Source organism: Leptidea sinapis, chromosome 10, assembly GCF_905404315.1.
Source record: "Leptidea sinapis chromosome 10, ilLepSina1.1, whole genome shotgun sequence".
Taxonomy (NCBI): domain Eukaryota; kingdom Metazoa; phylum Arthropoda; class Insecta; order Lepidoptera; family Pieridae; genus Leptidea; species Leptidea sinapis.
Window position 1 is genome coordinate 14,593,464 of NC_066274.1, and position 15,402 is coordinate 14,608,865.

The window sequence follows — 15,402 nt, forward strand, 5'->3', positions numbered from 1 at the left end:
TAAATAAATGTTTGTGTGAGTGTGCATATTATATTAACTTATTGTGCCTTGAAAAACTTTGAAGTTAAAGACATATCAGTACTATTATTAAGTTGGCTGATAGAAAAAAATGGGATCATTACTAAGACCTTTTCAATTTAACAATTTTTTTTTCCAAAATAGGATTTAACCTTTCCGCATCGGCCGTGCCCGCGGGCACTGGTAATTCAAAAAACAATGAGAGCGGCTGTGCCGCGGGGCACTCTTTTACCTCATCCAGTTTTCACCCTTATTAGGTGTACAAGATGGTTTATTTGCCTACGCAGTTATGAACGAGTGAATTCCCAAACACATTTCGATCCGTTACGATTCAAGGCCACCAATATTCGACGTCATAGCTTTACGGACAAAGCACTTATGTGTCCACTTGTTCCCGGCCGGCGCAGCGAGCGGTCGTTATCAAGACTTTACACGAAGATCGTTCTTTGTGGAGATTTAAGCTTTATTTTATAATTAACATATACTATTAATTACAAAAACATAAAAGGAAATAAATAAAACAAGTAATTAACAATAATAACAATATTTATTTTAAAATATACCTATTTTTACACTTTTTTTCGAATGAAAAGTCTGTGTGAAATAAAAAAGAAAGACAATATGAATAATTTATACATGGTCTTATAGCTTGTTTCAATAGCTTTCAGTGACAGTCACTCAAATCACCCTAGTTATAAGCATTTTATAACTACACGTAAAATAATATACACGGGGAAAATGCCGCGAAAATGCCGGAAGCTTGCCGATCTACAGTGTACAGCGAGATCCGGAGCGCGCCGATCCGGAAAGGTTAAAATCACTTATTGAATGTCAAATAGTAGTATTAAATTAGCCCATGCCCTAGTTTCTGTTATTCTCAATTGCAACGAATATTTTTTTATTTAATACCTGCTACATTATTTAATTATTTCTTAATGTAAAATTAAAACTATTGATTTAAGTAACTTAAAAAGTCTTACATACCTCCACAAGAAAAGATTATTGCTTGTATTAAACCATATTCAGAATTCCTCGACACAATTCGCTTTCACTAAACATACACATGTTAAACTATAGTTACTTAATATTTAGTTAAATTACAGTTATTCATAGCGACAATAATCACACTAAAAGTTTACGTCTTTGAAAAGAAACGAAAAGTTCACTGAAAGTTGTGAGTGTTCGTGAAACGCGAGCCGAGTACACGAGTGTATTCGTACTGGAATTGTTTGTGAAAAGCGCGCTATGACCGACTTCAGACCGCTACGAAGCGATTCCTGCGCGTATAGGAGGAGTTCCGTAGCAAGCCACGCCTACCAAGAAGCTACACATTTCTTTTTCAATATGTGTAATTCAATTTCGCTTATGTCTTCGCTGGGAAAGTTGATGCCCCGTTGTCGTTCAACACAATGTTTTTTTATGTAAACTGTAATGTAGTTGAATCGAGCCCGCGAAACTAGACAGTGTGATTTTCAGTCCCCTACTGCCAATTTCATGTGTTGTTTGCTTATATTGTTTTAAGGTAAAATGAATATGAGAAAAGCTTGAATGTTTAAATGTAAATTGAGGATAGGCTTCTTCTAGGTCGTGGAATAAAATGTCCTCTTCACAATAAGCACTTTCTTAGAATCAGCATAAATTCATTTAGTAATTGGATTAATGAACTAATATGGTATTTGAATGCAACCATACTGGTCATCTGTTGAAGATCAAATGGCTTCCGTTAGTATCAAACACGTCAGTAAACGACTAAAAACTAACTGAGTGAAGGGGAGGTTAAAATGTCAGGAGGTAAATTAGAGAAAAAAAATTGTCTATAGAATAAAATAATGTAAAGTAGACAATAGTTTAAATATTTGTAACACCACATTATATATTTTATGGTATAATACTTCTAATTAACAGCTACTATTAAAATTAATAAAAAATCCTTAGATGGTTTAAACGTCTAGATACTTTGACAACTGTGAAAACTTCGAACAAAATTGAGGTTGGCTGTTTACCTTATGTATATATTATATGTCTATTTTGAGCAATACACGCACACTAACACAAATTGACGTACAAATCACAAGTGTAAGACGTAGCTTGTCACGCACACTTAAGTAATAAACCTGGCCTGGTTACATCGGTTGTCAAGGAGCAAGAGGCTCTATTTGGACGTTTAAAAAAGTGTGTGTGTACTTGTGTGTGAAAAAATCATCAAAAATTATTAAAATGATTTATTCCTCGTGCTATTCTACGTTTTTAGAAAGAACAATTTTGTTAAATCTTGCAAAGATGGCTTTGACAGTTAATTAATAAATGACGAATATGGCTGTACAGGCTTGAACTATTTGCCTATCCTAATAATGGACGAAGAAACCAAAAAAAAAAAAAATGACGCAAACGTCAAAAAATTTTAGGAACCAACTTCACCCTGTTACTTTTGTGTTACAGTAATGCGCGCACATCTTAAAATTTCCCTTTCATAATTTTTTCATAACGCGCCTAAAGAAGTATAACTTCAAAAATCTTCATTATTATTCGTCGTGCAAATATTCGTGCAATATTTCAAATTGTATTGCATTAGCACTCCTACTATGTTACACATATTTAATAAGGTAACTATAAATCTCAATTCCTGTGAGTATTGTGAAAGCGTGGCTATATGGTTACACGAAAACCTCTCGCGGCTTCGACTGCAAAGGAATTTAAATTATAACACTAAATTAAGCGTTAGTTTCATTTACGTTACATGGTGAATTATGTTTTGGTATCTTAGCTCTGTCACCGCCAAAGATACTACGGTTCAAAATTAATACACTGCTATGCGATCTAGAGATCAACGCGAGATCAAAATTTGTAATTTTATGCATACAACTTGAAACCTTATTGTATACAGTGATGAGATCTAAGTTTGAATATACATAAATAAGGGAATTTCATTTCCGAAAACATTTAATGGTACTAACACACCTATTTGTTCACTGGCGTTCGTAACAAGATGCTTAAGACTGACGTCAGGAACTTATTGAAGCCCGCAATTATTAACGAACACATCTTACGATATTACGCAATAGATCTTTAAATAATTATGTAAGTAATCACGACTATCATGTTAACGAAGCATTCTAACACAAACAATGATGCTCTAAAAGTTGTTGCATCCAATGTAGTTGGGTGTAGGACCTAACTAACTAATTTGTTATGTGAGTATAATACAACTATTGTAAAATACTCATTGGTGTAAAAGTGTGGCCGTTGAGTTTCTTGTATATGTTGTAGGAATATTGTCAAAGTCGTGATATTATAATTGATCGGGAGATTGTCAATCACCTTCATTTCTTAAAATTTAACGGCCTGGTTTTAATGACATTGTGATGTGTGTACACTTTAGTGACATTATTATAAATGTAGATATATTATAGCGAAAATAATTTCCACAGATCAATATGGTTTTCAGAAGGGAAAATCTGCTACACTCGCTATATTTAATTTAATTGAATCTATAATTTATAACTTGGTCTGCGGAAGACATGCCACTGCGTTTTTTATTGACATGTCAAAAGCATTTGACTGTGTTGACCATGACATAATATTGCTAAGTAAGATGGAAAGATATGGAATCAGGGGAACATCATTACTATGGTTCAAGGTAGGTTCAACTTCAGGGTAGGGAGCAGTGTACCCAACTAACTTTTCTTGATAATACAAATACAGTCACTACTTACCAATCAAACCGCCTCTATAATAATCAAGGAGTTCGCCAGGGAAGTGTATTGGGGCGACTTTTGTTTTTTCTATATGTATAATAATGACTTTCCTAAAGTGAATAATTATCGATCTCTAATATTTGCTGATGACTTTGCAATTCTTATAACGACTGACATTAAACATGATAAATATAGTGAGCATAATAATGTGTATGAATTAGAAATAAAGATGACGTTGGATAAAATAATCAAATTGACATGAATAATTTAAATGTTAATTTATCAAAGACAAATTATATCCTGTTTAATGTCATATTGACAAAGTTTTGTCTACATACTTCATAGGTTAAGAAGAATAGGGTCACACAAGCTACTATTATGGCCTATCATGGATACGTTGCATCAGTTTTACGCTATTGACTACTAATATGGGGAAATGGTTCATATTATGTTCAGCGAGTTTTTGTTGCCCAAAAAAAATACTTACGTGCAATAGTAGGTGTAGGGCTATTCAAAAAACATAATCTACTAAATCTACCATGTATGTACATTTTCGAGGCTTGCGAATTTGCGCGTAACTATAGATATCTATTCACGTCATCTGTGGAGGTGAATGATGTAGTAACAAGAGAGCCGCACAGACTGGTTTTGAAACATAGTCCTAAAACAACACTTTTTCTTAAAAATAGTTATAACATGTGCATTAAATTATATAACAAATTGCCTGAGGACTTGAAAATACTGTCAAATAAAATGTTTATATCTTGAGTTTTTAAATGGCTTGAAAATATTTCTTATAGAATTAATGAATATATAAATAAGTGTTAAGTTTTTGCGTGCTTGTAATATTTAAGATCTGGACATACCCCATTCCAAAGCAGAATAAATCATTTCATTACCTTCCATCTAATTAGCTCATCCTACATAAATCTAAAACTATACACAGAAAACATCTCTATTAAAAAGCGTCTCAGCTAGGTCGGCTCTTTAAGCTAACGTTCGTGGCCTAAAAAACACTAACACTTTAAAGAGTGAAGTTTTCCGTTTAGCTTTAGTAGCGTAAGTCTATTGTAATCCGGGTAAGTTGGCTCCGGTGGAAGTTAAAGAAAGCAAAAGGAGGCCGGTAGCGAGACTCTCCCTCGGGACTCGTTCCACTCGAAGCGATTTTCGCGGCTCGTTCTTATGATTAAGTCAACTCAAGCGGGATTCGGAACTAAGACTTGTGAATCCGGCGTTCGATTCGCCAATTTGAACAACGTCCGATTAAGGAAATCGATGTAGCAATAAAATATAAACATTATCGAATGTTTTTTTTTTCTTTTACGAATTAATTGTTACAATGCTTAGATAATTTATGCGTCTAAATAGAGCCTCTTGCTGCTTGAAAAGCGATGAGAAAAGGCCAGGTTTATTACTTTAGTGTACGTGACATTCTACCTCTTACAATCACTATTTGTATGTAATAGAGTTTAAATGTCAACCTCAATTTCATTCGACGTATTCACAGCTGTCACAGTCTATCTAGACGTATAAATGATCTAAGTTACAATGTAGTAAATACATCTTTTTATAGGTTTTTCAACCTATTTAAAAAAGAGAAAGTTTATAATTCGACTGAATTTTATTTGTTTATGTATTGGTTACTTCACATCTATATTTCTTGGACTGATTTGGGATGTTTTTGTAGTGAAACTTCTTAAGAATCGTTGTGATTTTAAGCTCGATGAAACGAAAAAGCGAGACAATGGAGACACAAACAGGTAACTCGCCGGCTGAATCCGTATAAGATTTGAAAATGAGAAAAGACACATAAATTCATAACATTTAACGTTGGAGTACAACAGCTATGGGAAAAGAGAAAAATCAACTATGGGAAAAGAGAAAAACGCTGGATAGTACCCACTGTCATAAAATGAACTGCCACAGGATTTGCTAAAAGATGTTTCCCCTAAGAATCTCCTTAAGCAAATTCTCACAAAACATTATCTCTCACTGTGCCCATGAAATGGATTTAATATTAGTTTATTTAATATTCAATTTATAATTTTAACCTTACTATGCCGTCTTAATTCACAAATACGAAATAAGTTTAATGCTGTACATTAGGTTTAATAGTAGTTTTAGGTTAATAATGTAAATTTAGTTTTATTGTAAGTAGTATAGTTAGTATTATAGTTATTATTGCTATTATTATAAAGAGACTATGGTTATAACGAGAGCTGGTGCCGACAAACTACTGACGTAGTTTGGCAGACTGTACTCATAAAATTTGTAAAGGCTAATAATATATAAAAAATAAAAAAGAGATTGGAAGCATTATACAGTGTTTTGGTACCAGGCGATCATCGTTGAAGAAGAGATTATCTTATGTATGGATACGAGAATACCTTAATATACTGTGTTGTCTCATGCTCATGACGTATTACAAAAATAGCAAGAGAACATATAATATGGCAGCGGTGATAATAAAGTCTTCCATAGCGGTTGTAATAATGTGTCATTCTAGCAACATGTACCAGGACGTAATATGCAGTTTAGAGGTTCATGCACAATGCACATCTTAAAATTATTATGCTAGCGCTGACCCATTGTACTCTTAATGCTCTGCTGCGTACCCCCTCCACTCTACAAACCTTGAGAAAAGGCGTCACAACAATCGTATTTTTTTGTATAAGCATTTTTATAGTAAAATTCTTCATCATTTTTGATAGTTTTACTACTACTACGTATGAATTGCACAGATGTTTTATTATACGAAGTATCCTTCAGCTTCCAGCTACCGCATTGATATAATTGTGTGATATAATTTCAAATCTGAGGATGTAATCTAAGATTAATTGATACATAAAGTGTTAAAGATAAGTTCAAGAACAATCAATGCATGCATTTGTTTATAATATACTAGCTGACCCAGCAAACGTGGCCCATGACCCTTAACATTTAGGGGGATGAAAAATAGATGTTGTCCGATTCTCAGACCTACCCAATATGCACTCAAAATTTCATGAGAATCGGTCAAGCCATTTCAAAGGAGTTTAACTACAAACACCGCGAGACTGAATGAACAAACATGAGAATTTTATATATTATATAGTATCATTTGGTAAAACGGAACTGATGTAGTCGGTCACAAATGACCTTTTAAAAGGTATACATATTTCACGTACGATTATCTTTAAGCGGCAAATAGCCAACCTATTTAAAGGTCATGAAAATAGTACCAACTGATGGATAGGCAGCGAATCACCTTTAATAGAACCATATTTCGTAGCCATGTATATGAGAAATTTCTTTGCATCATCAATTTTGTAAGTGTTTTTGGGTGATACGTTATGTTCCGCGTTTTTTTGTAATCCTTTGTATGGAGTGTTCAAAACTATACCTACATTATTCGCCTTCATATATTATACATTCAGAGGGAAATAGCACTTCCTAAGACCAGAAATCGAATGAGGCGTGTGGATTTCGTCATTAAGTCAATCGACTTACTCGGAACGCAAGAGGATAATTATTTTTCATTTAAAAATAAGGGACGAGGTGGGCAGGATGTTAAGCTGATAGTAATTGATACGCCCTGGCCATTACAATGCGGTGCCGATCAGGATTCTTGAAAGATCCAAAAATTCTGAGTGGCACAATAACAGCGCTCGTCACCTTGAGGCATAAGATGTTAAGTCTTATTTGCCCAGTAATATCTCTGCTACGGCGCCCTTTAGACCGAAACACAGTAATGCTTACACATTACTGCTTCACGGCATAAATACGCGTCGTTGTGGTACCCATAATCTAGCCGGCATCCTGTGCAAAGGAGCCTCCCACTGGTGTATAATAATAAATAATAAATATAACACTTTAACACAAATTATCTTGCTCCAAACTAGGCATAAGACTGTGCTATGGGTTGCAAGAAAACGATCCAATTAATCTTTAACTTATAAAGAAACATCCAACTCATTATAATTATTATAAATGTTTGCATATAGCATCGGGATTCGAACCCGGGACCTCTAGCTCAGTAGGCAGGGTCACTATCGTTTGAGACATTTGTCGGCAATTATAATTATTATAACTATAATTTAAAAAATTCAAATCGATTACATGAGACACAATAGATTTCATTATAATAAAACTAACTTTATAGTTTATAAATAACGTGTTGTTGATATTAAATAAAATGTTGGAATTATTCACGAGCATTCAATAATTTTTCAGTTCCCTTTCTTATAAAGACGGAGATATTCAAATATTTAATAAGTTTATAGCTTTGTGGGTCGGGTCGTCTACGCTGCAGTCTGGCAAAGATACCTGTAATATACTGCTGAAAATTTGTCTTTTGTTACAATAAAGTCCCAGCCACTGTTCGGACATTATCTATAAATAAATTTAAATGTTTTATAAAAAAAAGGCTCTATCGTAAATCCTTTTACTCCACAACTGAATATCTTAGTGATTGAACAACCTGGGACTAGATTATGATTATTTCAAAGCAATAGCAATGACAGTACAATATTGTATATTTCATTAATAAGAGCGCAAAAAAAGAATGCTGCAGTTTCTTGCGCCACTTCTTCTCTCTCAGCGCCATTTGTGTCCGAAGCGGTAGTAGTGTCTAGTAAATTAGAAATGACATCAAAACGAATTCTAAAGGAAACAATTTTAAGAAAAAATGCCTTTTATGCCTTTTGATATAGAAGTGGAACAGTAGATTGTTATATTGAAATGAATCTCCAGTGTGTTGTATTAAAAGTTTCTTTAAATGTTTACAGATATTTTTATATAACCGATTCACTTTGAGAAGACAGAAGTTGAACTCTATTAAAGAAATTATTATCTAATGAATTAATATGAAATTTGTATAGACAGAGATTAAAGGTTCAATTGTTGTAATAATTACCGCTTTAAAAAAATAAAAATTGACACACTTATACACAAATTATAAAAATAAAAATGAAATAGCCTTTAATGTTACAAGTGATTTAATTTTTCTTATAAATAAAACTAATTAACATTCAGTCCGGTCCTGCTATCCTTTTAAAATCGTCCTCTCACCTTCTAATTTGTCTACCATACCTTCGTTTCTCGTCTCTTGGATACCATTCTGTAACGGTTTTTGTCCATTTCTCTTTCTTTTGCCTCAGAATGTGTCCAGTCCATTTCCACTTTTGCTTTTGACACATCTTGTGTGCGTTTTTTAATTTTGTCTGACTCTTACTCTTAATACACAAATTATCAAATTCAAATATTTTTATTCAAAATAGGATTTAAAATCACTTATTGAACGCCAAAAACAACCACCCATCCAAAAGAGACTGCCTCAGACCTGAGAAGAATGGGCGCAAGAAACACGGCGGGCTTTGTTTTTTTAAAATAAAATATGGATCACAATGTGATATCGTACAATAAACATCTATAATTAAAGAGCCTGACGGTGTTCGCTTTATTCCCAGTCCTTGGTGTCATTAAGAAAATCGTTTATGCTATAGTAACCTTTCCCACATAAACGTTTTTAAACAATTCTTTTAAATTTCGTAACACATTTGTTTTGTACATTTTCTGGGATCATATTGTAGAAGCATATACATCGCCCAACAAAAGACTTACTAACTCGACCCAACCGAGTAGTAGGCAGAACAAGTTTATGTTTGTTCCTCGTGTTAACATTATGAATGTCACAGTTTCTAGAAAATTCCTCAATGTGCTTATGAACATACAGAAGATTATCAAAAATGTTGAAGAAGAACAGAAGAAGCAACAGTCAAAATGTTTATTTCTTTAAATTTTTCTCATAATAATTCTTTAGGACCTAGGTTATAAATCGCGCAAATAGCTGTCTTCTACAGCACAAAGATGCAACATAACAATAATTGGTATACCATAGGACATAATACTATGAAAATAACTAAAGTATACTAATCTTGCCGTATCTACATAGATAATAAGATAAGATAACTGACATCAGTTAACCGTCTAATTTTCTTAACCGCATATGCTGCAGAACTAAGCCTATTCGCCAATCCTTCAATATGGAGGCCCCACTGCAATTTGGAATCAAGAGTAATACCAAGAAATATAGCAGATTCCACTGGTTTTAGCACCTCTCCATTTAATAAATTTCCGATTCGCATCTACATTTTGACATTTGGCGCGGTGAATTTAATATATTTGGTTTTATGATTATTTAACAATAAGTTATTGGCGCTAAACCAGTACACGATGTCAGATAGAGCATTGTTTACTTCGTCATACAAAACTTGGCTTCGTTTCACTTTGAATATAAGTGAAGTGTCATCCGCAAACAATACCACCTTGTGTTTTTTTTCTACAAGGTTAGGTAGATCATTTATATAAATTAGGAAGAGGAAGGGTCCAAGAATAGACCCTTGTGGTACCCCCATACCAAGAGGAGTCCCAGGAAATCTCCTGCCATTCACCTCGACCCTCTGAATCCTATTATTTAAATATGAGATCAGAAGATCAATTGCAGATACTCTTATACCATAGTGACATAGCTTCCTGACCAGCGTTGAATGTTGAACACAATCAAAAGCCTTAGATAAATCACAAAAGATACCAAGTGCATTTTGTCATTCCTGCCAGGCCTCAAAAATATTCCTGATGAGTTCAACAACAAGGCTTCTGGAAACTAAGCGCTGGTAGCTATTTCGGTCAACGGATCAGCCTAACTATCCAACATGGAAATACTCCCAGTATTCTTTGTCCTTATACTTTATACATCTATGATTTGGATACAATAATAATATCCATATTATTCATGATATAATTTTTTACACCTACCGGGATTCAAACCCGAGACCTCCCCGGTGGGTAGAGTAACTAAAGATGGGGCTGTATAGGTCTTCAACTGAAGAAAGAGTGCACTGTGTTCGTTTTGGAGCATAAATAAGAGATCTAAATAGTTAAATGTACATTTTAATAGATTAAAAATGTGTACCTAACAATAACTGAATTTAAACACTCTCTATTCAAACTTATATTATACGTGCTGACCTGACAGACGCTGTTCTGTCAATAGAATGAAAAATGATGTAAGAATTCGGAGATAATGAACTCTAAGCCATCGGAAATGTTAAATCAAAGTTAATGAGCGAAAAAATGAAACCAAAACGTATTTCTGAATGACTTCATACTATGTAGTAAAATGATAAGGATTAATATCGAATAATCGTTTAAACAGCTTTTACCTTAACAGATATCCTTAAGAAATACATAAATACCTTTGCGGACTTTTCCGTAGGCTGATATACGATACACAATTACACCATACTTTATTTTGATAAGTCTCATAGGGTTTTGACAGCGTTTTCTTAGAAAGCTCCCAAACGGCTTATTTTCTTGCGACACCTCCAACATATATCGTTAATGTATACAAACATGTATCCAAAAATATAACAAGTAATATTTGAAAAACTTCCTCGAGAACCACATTATCTATTGATGAAAACAGCATGAAAATCGGTGCAGTAGGTTTTGAGTTTATCTCGAACAGTCTTTGTTTTATACTATGTAGTGAGGTGATATTATTATTCTTTATTATACGTTTTGGCATTGTAGCTCAGTAACTCAGACGGTGTAGATAAAAAATTATAATTTCACTTAATTTTATTATAATTTAAAGTGTGTCAAGCAGGGGTTTAAACTTATTTTGGCGTAACAAATGTCCTTAAAAATATTTCTCGTACTATTTTACATTTGTAGAATGATCAATATTGTACTACTAAGAGGTTTTTTTTTATGAAAATAAGGGACGAGACGAGCAGGACGTTCAGCTTATGGTAATTGACACGCCTTGCCCATTTCATTGCAGTACCGCTCAGGATTCTTGAAAAACCCCAAAAATTCTGAACAGCACCACAACTGCGCTCGTCATCTTGAGACATAAGATATTAAGTCTCATTTGCCCAGTAATTTCACTAGCTACGGTGCCCTTCAGACCGAAACATAGTAATGCTTACACGTTACTGCTTCACGGCAGAAGTAGGCGCCGTTGTGGTACCCATAATCTAGCAGGCATCCTGTGCAAATGAGCCTCCCACTGGTAAAGGTATTAAATAAAATCAGTGAAAATATTATTATTCCGCATAATTTAGTTAAAATACGTTTATGTAATTAACATAAAATTATTTTCCTTCAATTTTGTTTTTTCATTTAATACATAGTGATAGACAGCAACTCCTTCAGCCCTAACATAATTTAGTATTTAACAATATGATTAAAATTTGGAATATTAATAGATTCTATTTTAAATATTTTTTGATGATTTTATTTTAAATTTTTTGAGAATATATATCTTTAAACCGAAAAGTATAGTGAATTTCCAATAAAAAATAAATAAAAAAGTGATGTCCTAAACTAGCTTAATGTTTTTTTTAATTATTTAATTTTCAGTTTTTGTTTTGTGAATGTTGTATACACTTTAGTAGATGTTTCACTTCGAACCATAGTTATAAGTTATGAATAATTAATATAAGTTATTTATAATATTTAATAGTTTATAATTTGAATTATATAAATGCTTAGTGTAAGATCAATAGTGTTTCATACGACCTGTATAGCCGAGTGGTTAGCGATCCTACCTAATAATAAGCTAGAGGTCCCGGGTTCGAATCCCGGTAGGCGTAAGCATTTATATGATGAGTCATGGATGTTGAAATGTATTTATGTATGTATATATGTATGTTATATGAATTTATCTATGTTTAAGTAAGTATATTGTATTAAATATGTCATTGTCTTGTAACCCATAACACAGGCTATATATGCTTAACTTGGGGCAAGATAATTTGTGTAAAAAGTGTGTCAATATTATTATTATTATATAATAATAATAAATAAAAAAATAATCAAGGAATTGTCATACAAATGATACTGTGTAAATTTTTCTAAGATAAAAACATCCAAATTCGTAATACGATCTCGGTAAAATATATATTTTAGTACCATCAATAATCTGCCCATAATATCATAAATATCTTGAAATAAACAATGCCCTCTGTTCGTTTCGGTTTTAAAATGGACAATTATCACGAACGAGAGTTTTGCCGCTTAATTTGGTGGTTTTCATGCCGGTAGGTAATTAAACGATTGTTTGCCATTTTGTTATAATTAATGTTGGCGAGTTTGATTTGCGCTAATTATCTTTCATGTGTTCCAATATTCATTTAATCCTATTGTTTATACTGGGCGTTAATTTTTGATTTGCAATACACTTGTTTATATACAGCCTAATGCAATTAAGTGTCTACAATAATAATATTCACAGATGAGGCTGTTAAAATGGTTACATCTTTATTTTCAAATAAATATTTAGATTTTTTTATGACAATAAGGGATGAGATGAACTGGACGTTCAGCTGAGGGTTATAGAGACGCCCTGCCCATTACAATGCATTGGAACATGATTATTGAAAAACCCAAAAATTTTGAGCGGCAGTACAATTGCGCTCGCCACTTTGAGACTTAAGATGTTAAGTCTCATTTGCCCAGTAATTTCAATAGCTACGTCGCACTTCAGACCCAAAACACAATAATGCTTAGACATTACTGCTTCACAGCAGATATAGGCGCCGTTCTGGTACCCATAAACTAACCGACATAGTGTGCAAAAGAGCCTCCCACTGGTGCAAGATATAAAGTCTAAATGTCGCAGGGAAATGACAATAACAGAGATTTGGTCAAGTCCTAAGTGATTTGATCTAATCACGGAGTGTCTTTGAAGAACAACACGATTTTATCATTACTCTAAACAAATCTAGTGATTCAATCAAATGCCAGGGTTGGTTCCGTGAAATAACAATGAGTGACGCGACTAGAAGAACTTAGGATGTAAAAGTGAGCGAAGCGAGCTTCAGACTTGAGTCATACCCCGACCCAGACAGGTTAGGTGGAAGGGGATGGACGACCAACACCTTCCACCTGTTTTGAGGTTAGGTTACATTAATTGGATTTTCAAGAGAATAGTGCGTTACCTTTTCATGGGAGTGGGGGAGTGAGCCAGGGGACAGAGGACATCTCCCTTCCTCCCCCTTCCCATCTCACCCCGGCCTGCGACATAATACTAAATTCTTACAAAATTATGTCTACATTCAGGTCGTGGGTCACTGCTCAATCCCTAAGCCCGTGGACTCCGTGTTTCTCAACGTAGTGTGTCCCATCTCCAAAGCTATTTCTTTTGCATATCAATTTGATTCCTCTGCTATTTTGGTGCAACAGGACGGAGGTGATCACTTGCCATCAGGTGATCCTTACGCTGGTCTGTCCATCTATTCTACGCAATAATGGTTCCTTCCTTCATTCCTTTCACCAATCTCCTTTGTTCACGCCTTAACCTCACCCCGCAATTTACAGTCCATTCTGCGATCAGCTGGGGTCATTGAACCACATCACCCAATACTCAATGTACACTGTTTTCACTTGTTTTTACGATTGTATTATATGAGGCAGTTGGCCAATTATCATTTGTAATATAAAAACATAAGTCCATCCAAAAAATATTTTGCCGTTTCGGACACTACCCGTAACAAATAGACAGATTCATAAAAAAATTAAGTTCAATGTTCTCGTATGCTATTATATATTATAAAAAAAATGGCTCTGTCGTAAATCCTATTACTCCACTGCTGATTATCTAAATGATCGGACAGCCTGGGACTAGATTGTGATTATTCTATAGCGATAGAAACGACTTTACAATATTGTATATTTTTATTGAAAAGAGCGCAAAAAAAGAATGCTGAGAGAGTTTCTTGCGCCGCTTCTTCTCTCTCAGAGTGCCATTTGTTTCCGAAACGGTAGTAGTATCTATTAGTTATTAGAAATGACATCAAAAAGAATTCTAAAGGGATCAATTTTGAGAAAATAAATGCCTTTTATGCCTTGGCTATTGGTCTAGTAAAGGACTGTTATTTAAATATTACAAAACGAAACTTGATTTTCATTTACTTATAGGTGTCGACAAATAAAAGTTTTCCTATTTAATTCGATCAACAAAATATACACATAAAATATAATCTTATGGACAGAACTCAAACGGATTGAACAGATTTATGACAAGGAAAATGGATAAAGATTTACTCACATTTCAACTTTAATAACATGAATACGATTCTCCTATTTCTGCTCTTATAATCCTTTTGTATTTCAATATTAATTTATGACTTTGTATAACCTGGGGTTAACGGTTTAAATGAAACCGTAAAATTTATAAACTACCTAGTTCAGAGGTGGCAATGCAAGATTTGACCTAATAGATACCTTTACAAGATTTGCTAACCTTTTGTTTTCTTTTTAATTTATGTTAGTCTTATCTTGTTTTTGATGACAATAAGTTGTCACCTTCAGACATAAGTTGTTAAGTCTCATTTGACCAGTAATTTCACAAAAAGGCATAAAAGGCATTTATTTTCTCAAAATTGATTCCTTTATAATTCTTTTTGATGTCATTTCTGAGAGTTAATAGATACTACTACCGCTTCGGAAACAAGTGGCGCTCTGAGAGAGAAGAAGCGGCGCAAGAAACTCTCCCAGCATTTTTTTTGCGCAATAAAAATATACAATATTGTACAGTCATTTCTATCGCTATAAAATAATCACAACCTAGTCCGAGGCTGTCCGATCATTTAGATAGATATTCAGCAGTGGCGTAATAGGATTTACGACAGAGCCATTTTTT

General features: G+C 33.7%; 1 protein-coding gene across 1 annotated transcript in view; it reads right to left on the reverse strand.

Moving 5' to 3' along the window:
- The window catches only part of LOC126966329 (lachesin-like), a 173,265-nt gene extending 172,114 nt beyond the window's left edge, over positions 1-1,151 (reverse strand). The window contains exon 1 of the mRNA XM_050810319.1: positions 1,003-1,151. The gene's annotated coding sequence lies outside the window, so the exon portion shown is untranslated. The remainder of the gene's footprint in view (positions 1-1,002) is intronic.
- Positions 1,152-15,402: the final 14,251 nt, after the last annotated feature.